The sequence below is a fragment of the Sus scrofa genome, chromosome 18 (genome assembly GCF_054392235.1).
Source record: "Sus scrofa isolate SSC_HxYL_T2T_F1_AM1 chromosome 18, Sscrofa_HxYL_maternal_Yorkshire_Landrace_v2.0, whole genome shotgun sequence".
NCBI classification, from domain to species: domain Eukaryota; kingdom Metazoa; phylum Chordata; class Mammalia; order Artiodactyla; family Suidae; genus Sus; species Sus scrofa.
The window spans coordinates 2,230,927-2,244,382 of NC_139400.1; positions in this window are offsets into that span (position 1 = coordinate 2,230,927).

The following is a 13,456-nucleotide window of genomic DNA, read 5'->3' on the forward strand; positions in this document are numbered from 1 at the left end:
AGGATCCATTGCGCCACAATGCATGGAATCCTCGCATTCATTGACGCTGCATGTAATCCAATGTATTCAATCGGGATGCTTTGGGCCATGCTGCATAAAATCCACTACATTCAATCATGCTTCATGGAATCCACTGCACTCAATCATGCTGCATAAAATCCACTGCATACAATAGGGTTCCATAACTTCACACTGTATGGAATACACTTCATTCCATCACGCTGCATGGAATCCACTGCATTTAATCGGGATGCCTTTTACCACGCTGCATGGATTACACTGCATTCAATCATGCTGCAGGGAATCCACTGTATTCAATCGGGATGTTTTGAGCCATGCTGCTTAAAATCCACTGCATTCAATCAGGATGCATTTGGCCTCGCTGCATGGACTCCACTGCATAAAATCTGGATCCATTGCGCAACAATGCATGGAATCCTCTGCATTCAATGACGCTGCATGGAATCCAGTGCATTCAATCGGGATGTTTTGGGCCATGCTGCATATAATCCACTGCATTCAATCGGGATGCTTTGGGCCATGCTGTATAAAATCCACTGCATCAATCATGCTGCATGGAATCCACTGCATTCAATCATGCTGCATAATATTCACTGCATTCAATAGTGTACCTTTTCTTCACACTGCATGAAATACACTGCATTCAATCACGCTGTATGGAATAAACTGCATTCAATCGGGATGCATTTAACCACGCTGCATGGATTACACTGCATTCAATGACGCTGCATGGAATCCACTGCATTCAATCGGGATGCTTTGGGCCATGCTGTATAAAATCCACTGCATCAATCATGCTGCATGGAATCCACTGCATTCAATCATGCTGCATAATATTCACTGCATTCAATAGTGTACCTTTTCTTCACACTGCATGAAATACACTGCATTCAATCACGCTGTATGGAATAAACTGCATTCAATCGGGATGCATTTAACCACGCTGCATGGATTACACTGCATTCAATGACGCTGCATGGAATCCACTGCATTCAATCGGGATGCTTTGGGGCATGCTTCATGAAATCTACTGCATTCAATCATGCTGCATGGAATCCACTGCATTCAATAGGGTTCCATTTCTTCATGCTGAATGGAATACAGTGCATGCAATCACGCTGCATTGACTCCACTTGATAAAATCGGGATCCATTGTGCCACAATGCATGGAATCCTCTGAATTCAATGACGCTGCATGGAATCCACTGCAATCAATCGGGATGCTTTGGGCCATGGTGCATAAAATCCACTGCATGCAATCATGCTGCATGGAATCCACTGCATTCAATAGGGTTCCATTGCTTCACGCTGCATGGAATCCACTGCATTCAATCACGCTGCATGGAATCCACTGCATTCAATCGGGATGCATTTTACCACGCTGCATGGAGTACACTGCATTCAATCACAATGCATGTAATCCACTGCATTCAATCTGGATGCATTGGGCCATGCTGCATAAAATCCACTGCATTCAATAGGGTTCCATTTCTTCACACTTCATGGAATACTGCATTCAATCACGCTTCATGGAATCCACTGCATTCAATCGGGATGAATTTTACAACCCTGAATGGAGTACACTGCATTCAATCACAATGCATGGAATCCACTGCATTCCATCGGGATGCTTTGGGCCATGCCTCATAAAATCCACTGAATTCAATCGGGATGCCTTGGGCCTCGCTGCATGGACTCCACTGCATACAATCAGGATCCATTGCGCCACAATGCATGGAATCCTCGCATTCATTGACGCTGCATGTAATCCAATGTATTCAATCGGGATGCTTTGGGCCATGCTGCATAAAATCCACTACATTCAATCATGCTTCATGGAATCCACTGCACTCAATCATGCTGCATAAAATCCACTGCATACAATAGGGTTCCATAACTTCACACTGTATGGAATACACTTCATTCCATCACGCTGCATGGAATCCACTGCATTTAATCGGGATGCATTTTACCACGCTGCATGGATTACACTGCATTCAATCATGCTGCAGGGAATCCACTGTATTCAATCGGGATGTTTTGAGCCATGCTGCTTAAAATCCACTGCATTCAATCAGGATGCATTTGGCCTCGCTGCATGGACTCCACTGCATAAAATCTGGATCCATTGCGCAACAATGCATGGAATCCTCTGCATTCAATGACGCTGCATGGAATCCAGTGCATTCAATCGGGATGTTTTGGGCCATGCTGCATATAATCCACTGCATTCAATCGGGATGCCTTGGGCCTCACTGCATGGACTCCACTGCATACAATCGGGATCCATTGCGCCACAATGCATGGAATCCTCTGCATTCAATGACGCTGCATGGAATCCACTGCATTCAATCGGGATGCTTTGGGCCATGCTGTATAAAATCCACTGCATCAATCATGCTGCATGGAATCCACTGCATTCAATCATGCTGCATAATATTCACTGCATTCAATAGTGTACCTTTTCTTCACACTGCATGAAATACACTGCATTCAATCACGCTGTATGGAATAAACTGCATTCAATCGGGATGCATTTAACCACGCTGCATGGATTACACTGCATTCAATGACGCTGCATGGAATCCACTGCATTCAATCGGGATGCTTTGGGGCATGCTTCATGAAATCCACTGCATTCAATCATGCTGCATGGAATCCACTGCATTCAATAGGGTTCCATTTCTTCACGCTGAATGGAATACAGTGCATGCAATCACGCTGCATTGACTCCACTTGATAAAATCGGGATCCATTGCGCCACAATGCATGGAATCCTCTGAATTCAATGACGCTGCATGGAATCCACTGCAATCAATCGGGATGCTTTGGGCCATGGTGCATAAAATCCACTGCATGCAATCATGCTGCATGGAATCCACTGCATTCAATAGGGTTCCATTGCTTCACGCTGCATGGAATCCACTGCATTCAATCACGCTGCATGGAATCCACTGCATTCAATCGGGATGCATTGGGCCATGCTGCATAAAATCCACTGCATTCAATCGTGCTGCATAAAATCCACTGCATTCAATTGGGTTCCATTTCGTAACACTACATGGAATACACTGCATTCAATCACGCTGTATGGAATAAACTGCATTCAATCGGGATGCATTTAACCACGCTGCATGGATTACACTTCATTCAATCACAATGCATGGAATCCACTGCATTCTATCAGGATGCTTTGGGCCATGCTGCATAAAATCCACTGCATTCAATAGGGTTCCATTTCTTCACGCTGCATGGAATCCACTGCATTCAATAGGGTTCCATTCCTTCACGCTGCATGGAATCCACCTCATTCAATAGGGATGCATTTTACCACGCTGCATGGATTACACTGCATTCAATCGCAATGCATAGAATCCACTGCATTCAATCGGGGTGCATTTTACACCGCTGAATGAAATCCACTGCATTTAATCACGCTGCATGTAATCCATGGAATTTAATCGGGATTCATTTTACTAAGCTGTATGGAATCGACTGTATTTAATCACGCTGCATGGAATCAACTGCATTCAATCGGGATTCATTTTACAAGGCTGCATGGAGTTCACTGCATTCAATCACAATGCATGGAATCCACTGCATTCAATCGGGATAATTTGGGCCATGCTGCATAAAATCCACTGCATTCAATCATGCTGCATGGAATCCACTGCATTCGACCATGCTGAATAAAATCCCATGCATTAAATATAGTTCAATTTCTTCACGCTGCATGGAATCCACTGCATTCAATCAGAATCCATTTTACAACGCTGCATGTATTACACTGTTTCAATCACGCTGCATGGAATCCACTGCATTCAATCGGGATGCTTTCGGCCATGCTACATAAAATACACTGCATTCAATCATGCTGCATAATATCCGCTCCATAGTATCCCCTGCATTCATTCATGCTGTAAAAAAACCACTGCATTCAATAAGGTTCCATTTCTTCACGATGCATGTTATACACTGCATTCAATCATGCTGCATTTAATTCGCTGCATTCAATCGGGATGCATTTTACCACGCTGCATGGATTACACTGCATTCAATCACAATGCATGGACTCCACCGCATAAAATCGGGATCCATTGCGCCACAATGCATGGAATCCTCTGCATTCAATGACGCTGCATGGAATCCACTGCATTCAAAAGGGATGGTTTGGGCCATGCTGCATAAAATCCACTGCATTCAATCGGGATGCATTGGGCCTCACTGCATGGACTCCACTGCATATAATCGGGATCCATTGCGCCAAAATGCATTGAATCTTCTGCATTCAATGACGCTGCATGGAATCCACTGCATTCAATCGGGATGCTTTGGGCCATGCTGCATAAAATCCACTGCATTCAATCATGCTGCATGGAATCCACTGCATTCAATCATGCTGCATAAAATTCACTGCATTCAATAGGGTTTCATTTTTTCATGCTGCATGGAATCCACTGCATTCAATCATGCTGCATGGAATCCAATGCATTCCATCGGGATGCATTTTACCAGGCTGCATGGAATTCACTGCATTCAATCAACATGCACGGAATCCACTGCATTCAATCGGGATGCATTTTACTAGGCTGCATGGAATCCTCTGCATTCAATGATGCTGCATGGAATCCACTGCATTCAATCGGGATGTATTTTAACACGCTGCGTGGTATCCACCGCAATGAATAACGCTGCATGGAATCCAATGCATTCAATCGGGATGAATTTTAAAAGGCCGCATGGAATCCAGTGCATTCAATCAGGAACCATTGCGCCTTGATGCATGGAATTAGTGCATTCCATGAGAATCAATTGCACCACACTGCATGAAATCCACTGACTCAATCGGGATGTTTTGGGCCATGCTGCATAAAATCCACTGCATTCAAAGGGATGCATTGGGCCTCGCTGAATGGACTCCACTGCATACAATCGGGATCCATTGCGCCAAAATGCAAGGAATCCTCTGCATTCAATGACGCTGCATGGAATCCACTGCATTCAATCGGGATGCATTTTACCACGCTGCATGGATTACACTGCATTCAATCACAATGCATGGACTCCACCGCATAAAATCGGGATCCATTGCGCCACAATGCATGGAATCCTCTGCATTCAATGACGCTGCATGGACTCCACTGCATTCAAAAGGGATGGTTTGGGCCATACTGCATAAAATCCACTGCATTCAATCGGGATGCATTGGGCCTCTCTGCATGGACTCCACAGCATTACATCTGGCTGCATGGACTCCACTGCATTATATCTCGCTGCATGGAATCCTCTGCATTCAATGACGCTGCATGGAATCCACTGCATTCAATCGGGATGCATTTTACCAGGCTGCATGGAATCCACTGCATTCAATCGGGATGCATTGGGCCTCACTGCATGGACTCCACTGCATTCAATCGGGATCCATTGCACCACAATGAATGGAATCCTCTGCATTCAATGACGCTACATGTAATCCACTGCTACCAATCGGGATGCATTTTACCAGGCTTCATGGAATGCACTGCATTCAATCACGCTGCATGGAATCCACTGCTTTCAATCGGGATTCATTTTACCACGCTGCATGGATTACACTGCATTCGATCACAATGCATGGAATCCACTGCATTCAATGAAGCTGCATGGAATCCACTGCATTCAATCAGGATGCTTTGGGCCAGGCTGAATAAAATCCACTGCATTCACTCGGGATGCATGGGCCTCGCTGCATGGACTCCACTGCATTAAATCTCGCTGCATGGAATCCTCTGCATTCAATGACGCTACATGGAATCCACTGCGCTCAATCAGGATGCATTTTACAACGCTGCATGTATTACAATGCATTCAATCACAATGCATGGAATCCACTGCATTCAATCGGGATGCTTTCAGCCATGCTGCATAAAATCCACTACATTCAATTGGGATGCATTGGGTCTCACTGCATGGATTCCACCGCATAAAATCGGGATCCATTGCGCAACAATGCATGGAATCCTCTGCATTCAATGACGCTGCATTGAATCCACTGCATTCAATCGGGATGCTTTGGGCCATTCTGCATAAACTACACTGCAATCAATAGGGTTCCCTTTCTTCATGCTGCATGGAATACACTGATATCAATCACGCTGCATGGAATCCACTGCATTCAATCAGGAGGCATTTTACCAAGCTGCATGGAATCCACTGCATTTAATCACGCTGCATGGAATCCACTGCATTCAATCAGGATGCATTTTTCCAGGGTGCATGGAATCCACTGCATTCAATAATGCTGCAGGAAACCACTGCATTCTATCATGCTGCATGGAATCCACTGCATTAAATAGGGTTCCATTTCTTCACCCTGCATGGAATCCACTGCATTCAATCACGCTGCATGTAAACCACTGCATTCAATCGGGATGCATTTAACCAGGCTGCATGGAATCCATGCATTCATCACGCTGCATGGACTCCACTGCATACAATCGGGATCCATTGCGCCACAAGGCATGGAATACTCTGCATTCAATCGGGATGCTTTGGGCCATGCTGCATAAAATCTACTGCATTCAATCATGCTGCATGGAATCCACTGCATTCAATAGGGTTCCATTTCTTCACACTTCATGGAATACTGCATTCAATCACGCTTCATGGAATCCACTGCATTCAATCGGGATGAATTTTACAACCCTGAATGGAGTACACTGCATTCAATCACAATGCATGTAATCCACTGCATTCCATCGGGATGCTTTGGGCCATGCCTCATAAAATCCACTGAATTCAATCGGGATGCCTTGGGCCTCGCTGCATGGACTCCACTGCATACAATCAGGATCCATTGCGCCACAATGCATGGAATCCTCGCATTCATTGACACTGCATGTAATCCAATGTATTCAATCGGGATGCTTTGGGCCATGCTGCATAAAATCCACTACATTCAATCATGCTTCATGGAATCCACTGCACTCAATCATGCTGCATAAAATCCACTGCATACAATAGGGTTCCATAACTTCACACTGTATGGAATACTCTTCATTCCATCACGCTGCATGGAATCCACTGCATTTAATCGGGATGCATTTTACCACGCTGCATGGAGTACACTGCATTCAATCATGCTGCAGGGAATCCACTGAATTCAATCGGGATGTTTTGAGCCATGCTGCTTAAAATCCACTGCATTCAATCAGGATGCATTTGGCCTCGCTGCATGGACTCCACTGCATAAAATCTGGATCCATTGCGCAACAATGCATGGAATCCTCTGCATTCAATGACGCTGCATGGAATCCAGTGCATTCAATCGGGATGTTTTGGGCCATGCTGCATATAATCCACTGCATTCAATCGGGATGCCTTGGGCCTCACTGCATGGACTCCACTGCATGCAATCGGGATCCATTGCACCACAATGCATGGAATCCTCTGCATTCAATGACGCTGCATGGAATCCACTGCATTCAATCGGGATGCATTTTACCACGCTGCATGGATTACACTGCATTCAATCACAATGCATGGACTCCACCGCATAAAATCGGGATCCATTGCGCCACAATGCATGGAATCCTCTGCATTCAATGACGCTGCATGGAATCCACTGCATTCAATCGGGATGAATTTTACAACCCTGAATGGAGTACACTGCATTCAAACACGCTGCATGGAATCCACTGCATTCCATCGGGATGCTTTGGGCCATGCTGCATAAAATACACTGCATTCAATCGGGATGCATTGGGCCTCGCTGCATGGACTCCACTGCATACAATCGGGATCCATTGCGCCAAAATGCATGGAATCCTCTGCATTCAATCACGCTGCATGGAATCCACTGCATTCAATCGGGATGCTTTGGGCCATGCTGCATAAAATCCACTGCATTCAATCATGCTGCATGGAATCCACTGCACTCAATCATGTTGCATAAAATTCACTGCATTCAATAGGGTTTCATTTTTTCATGCTGCATGGAATCCACTGCATTCAATCATGCTGCATGGAATCCACTGCATTCGACCATGCTGAATAAAATCCCATGCATTTAATATAGTTCAATTTCTTCACGCTGCATGGAATCCACTGCATTCAATCAGAATCCATTTTACAACGCTGCATGTATTACACTGTTTCAATCACGCTGCATGGAATCCACTGCATTCAATCGGGATGCTTTCGGCCATGCTACATAAAATACACTGCATTCAATCATGCTGCATAATATCCGCTCCATAGTATCCCCTGCATTCATTCATGCTGTAAAAAAACCACTGCATTCAATAAGGTTCCATTTCTTCACGATGCATGTTATACACTGCATTCAATCATGCTGCATTTAATTCACTGCATTCAATCGGGATGCATTTTACCACGCTGCATGGATTAAACCGCATTCAATCACAATGCATGGAATCCACTGCATTCAATCGGGGTGATTTTGGCCATGCTGCATAAAATCCACTGCATTAGTTCGGGATGCATTGGGCCTCACTGCATGGACTCCACTGCATACAATCGGGATCCATTGCGCCAAAATGCATTGAATCTTCTGCATTCAATGACGCTGCATGGAATCCACTGCATTCAATCGGGATGCTTTGGGCCAGGCTGAATAAAATCCACTGCATTCACTCGGGATGCATGGGCCTCGCTGCATGGACTCCACTGCATTAAATCTCGCTGCATGGAATCCTCTGCATTCAATGACGCTACATGGAATCCACTGCGCTCAATCAGGATGCATTTTACAACGCTGCATGTATTACAATGCATTCAATCACAATGCATGGAATCCACTGCATTCAATCGGGATGCTTTCTGCCATGCTGCATAAAATCCACTACATTCAATTGGGATGCATTGGGTCTCACTGCATGGACTCCACCGCATAAAATCGGGATCCATTGCACAACAATGCATGGAATCCTCTGCATTCAATGACGCTGCATTGAATCCACTGCATTCAATCGGGATGCTTTGGGCCATTCTGCATAAACTCCACTGCATTCAATAGGGTTCCCTTTCTTCATGCTGCATGGAATACACTGATATCAATCACGCTGCATGGAATCCACTGCATTCAAGCAGGAGGCATTTTACCAAGCTGCATGGAATCCACTGCATTTAATCACGCTGCATGGAATCCACTGCATTCAATCAGGATGCATTTTTCCAGGGTGCATGGAATCCACTGCATTCAATAATGCTGCAGGAAACCACTGCATTCTATCATGCTGCATGGAATCCACTGCATTAAATAGGGTTCCATTTCTTCACCCTGCATGGAATCCACTGCATTCAATCACGCTGCATGTAAACCACTGCATTCAATCTGGATGCATTTAACCAGGCTGCATGGAATCCATGCATTCATCACGCTGCATGGACTCCACTGCATACAATCGGGATCCATTGCGCCACAAGGCATGGAATACTCTGCATTCAATCGGGATGCTTTGGGCCATGCTGCATAAAATCTACTGCATTCAATCATGCTGCATGAAATCCACTGCATTGAATGACGCTGCATAAAATCCACTGCATTCAATAGGGTTCCATTTCTTCACACTTCATGGAATACTGCATTCAATCACGCTTCATGGAATCCACTGCATTCAATCGGGATGAATTTTACAACCCTGAATGGAGTACACTGCATTCAAACACGCTGCATGGAATCCACTGCATTCCATCGGGATGCTTTGGGCCATGCTGCATAAAATACACTGCATTCAATCGGGATGCATTGGGCCTCGCTGCATGGACTCCACTGCATACAATCGGGATCCATTGCGCCAAAATGCATGGAATCCTCTGCATTCAATCACACTGCATGGAATCCACTGCATTCAATCGGGATGCTTTGGGCCATGCTGCATAAAATCCACTGCATTCAATCATGCTGCATGGAATCCACTGCACTCAATCATGTTGCATAAAATTCACTGCATTCAATAGGGTTTCATTTTTTCATGCTGCATGGAATCCACTGCATTCAATCATGCTGCATGGAATCCACTGCATTCGACCATGCTGAATAAAATCCCATGCATTAAATATAGTTCAATTTCTTCACGCTGCATGGAATCCACTGCATTCAATCAGAATCCATTTTACAACGCTGCATGTATTACACTGTTTCAATCACGCTGCATGGAATCCACTGCATTCAATCGGGATGCTTTCGGCCATGCTACATAAAATACACTGCATTCAATCATGCTGCATAATATCCGCTCCATAGTATCCCCTGCATTCATTCATGCTGTAAAAAAACCACTGCATTCAATAAGGTTCCATTTCTTCACGATGCATGTTATACACTGCATTCAATCATGCTGCATTTAATTCACTGCATTCAATCGGGATGCATTTTACCACGCTGCATGGATTAAACCGCATTCAATCACAATGCATGGAATCCACTGCATTCAATCGGGGTGATTTTGGCCATGCTGCATAAAATCCACTGCATTAGTTCGGGATGCATTGGGCCTCACTGCATGGACTCCACTGCATACAATCGGGATCCATTGCGCCAAAATGCATTGAATCTTCTGCATTCAATGACGCTGCATGGAATCCACTGCATTCAATCGGGATGCTTTGGGCCATGCTGCATAAAATCCACTGCATTCAATCATGCTGCATGGAATCCACTGCATTCAATCATGCTGCATAAAATTCATTGCATTCAATAGGGTTTCATTTTTTCATGCTGCATGGAATCCACTGCATTCAATCATGCTGCATGGAATCCAATGCATTCCATCGGGATGCATTTTACCAGGCTGCATGGAATTCACTGCATTCAATCAACATGCACGGAATCCACTGCATTCAATCGGGATGCATTTTACTAGGCTGCATGGAATCCTCTGCATTCAATGATGCTGCATGGAATCCACTGCATTCAATCGGGATGTATTTTAACACGCTGCGTGGTATCCACCGCAATGAATAACGCTGCATGGAATCCAATGCATTCAATCGGGATGAATTTTAAAAGGCCGCATGGAATCCAGTGCATTCAATCAGGAACCATTGCGCCTTGATGCATGGAATTAGTGCATTCAATGAGAATCAATTGCACCACACTGCATGAAATCCACTGACTCAATCGGGATGTTTTGGGCCATGCTGCATAAAATCCACTGCATTCAACGGGATGCATTGGGCCTTGCTGAATGGACTCCACTGCATACAATCGGGATCCATTGCGCCAAAATGCAAGGAATCCTCTGCATTCAATGACGCTGCATGGAATCCACTGCATTCAATCGGGATGCATTTTACCACGCTGCATGGATTACACTGCATTCAATCACAATGCATGGACTCCACCGCATAAAATCGGGATCCATTGCGCCACAATGCATGGAATCCTCTGCATTCAATGACGCTGCATGGAATCCACTGCATTCAAAAGGGATGGTTTGGGCCATGCTGCATAAAATCCACTGCATTCAATCGGGATGCATTGGGCCTCTCTGCATGGACTCCACAGCATTACATCTGGCTGCATGGACTCCACTGCATTATATCTCGCTGCATGGAATCCTCTGCATTCAATGACGCTGCATGGAATCCACTGCATTCAATCGGGATGCATTTTACCAGGCTGCATGGAATCCACTGCATTCAATCGGGATGCATTGGGCCTCACTGCATGGACTCCACTGCATTCAATCGGGATCCATTGCACCACAATGAATGGAATCCTCTGCATTCAATGACGCTACATGTAATCCACTGCTACCAATCGGGATGCATTTTACCAGGCTTCATGGAATGCACTGCATTCAATCACGCTGCATGGAATCCACTGCTTTCAATCGGAATTCATTTTACCACGCTGCATGGATTACACTGCATTCAATCACAATGCATGGAATCCACTGCATTCAATGAAGCTGCATGGAATCCACTGCATTCAATCGGGGTGCTTTGGGCCAGGCTGAATAAAATCCACTGCATTCACTCGGGATGCATGGGCCTCGCTGCATGGACTCCACTGCATTAAATCTCGCTGCATGGAATCCTCTGCATTCAATGACGCTACATGGAATCCACTGCGCTCAATCAGGATGCATTTTACAACGCTGCATATATTACAATGCATTCAATCACAATGCATGGAATCCACTGCATTCAATCGGGATGCTTTCAGCCATGCTGCATAAAATCCACTACATTCAATTGGGATGCATTGGGTCTCACTGCATGGACTCCACCGCATAAAATCGGGATCCATTGCGCAACAATGCATGGAATCCTCTGCATTCAATGACGCTGCATTGAATCCACTGCATTCAATCGGGATGCTTTGGGCCATTCTGCATTAACTCCACTGCATTCAATAGGGTTCCCTTTCTTCATGCTGCATGGAATACACTGATATCAATCACGCTGCATGGAATCCACTGCATTCAATCAGGAGGCATTTTACCAAGCTGCATGGAATCCACTGCATACAATCAGGATCCATTGCGCCACAATGCATGGAATCCTCGCATTCATTGACGCTGCATGTAATCCAATGTATTCAATCGGGATGCTTTGGGCCATGCTGCATAAAATCCACTACATTCAATCATGCTTCATGGAATCCACTGCACTCAATCATGCTGCATAAAATCCACTGCATACAATAGGGTTCCATAACTTCACACTGTATGGAATACACTTCATTCCATCACGCTGCATGGAATCCACTGCATTTAATCGGGATGCATTTTACCACGCTGCATGGATTACACTGCATTCAATCATGCTGCAGGGAATCCACTGTATTCAATCGGGATGTTTTGAGCCATGCTGCTTAAAATCCACTGCATTCAATCAGGATGCATTTGGCCTCGCTGCATGGACTCCACTGCATAAAATCTGGATCCATTGCGCAACAATGCATGGAATCCTCTGCATTCAATGACGCTGCATGGAATCCACTGCATTCAATCGGGATGTTTTGGGCCATGCTGCATATAATCCACTGCATTCAATCGGGATGCCTTGGGCCTCACTGCATGGACTCCACTGCATGCAATCGGGATCCATTGCGCCACAATGCATGGAATCCTCTGCATTCAATGACGCTGCATGGAATCCACTGCATTCAATCGGGATGCTTTGGGCCATGCTGTATAAAATCCACTGCATCAATCATGCTGCATGGAATCCACTGCATTCAATCATGCTGCATAATATTCACTGCATTCAATAGTGTACCTTTTCTTCACACTGCATGAAATACACTGCATTCAATCACGCTGTATGGAATAAACTGCATTCAATCGGGATGCATTTAACCACGCTGCATGGATTACACTGCATTCAATGACGCTGCATGGAATCCACTGCATTCAATCGGGATGCTTTGGGGCATGCTTCATGAAATCCACTGCATTCAATCATGCTGCATGGAATCCACTGC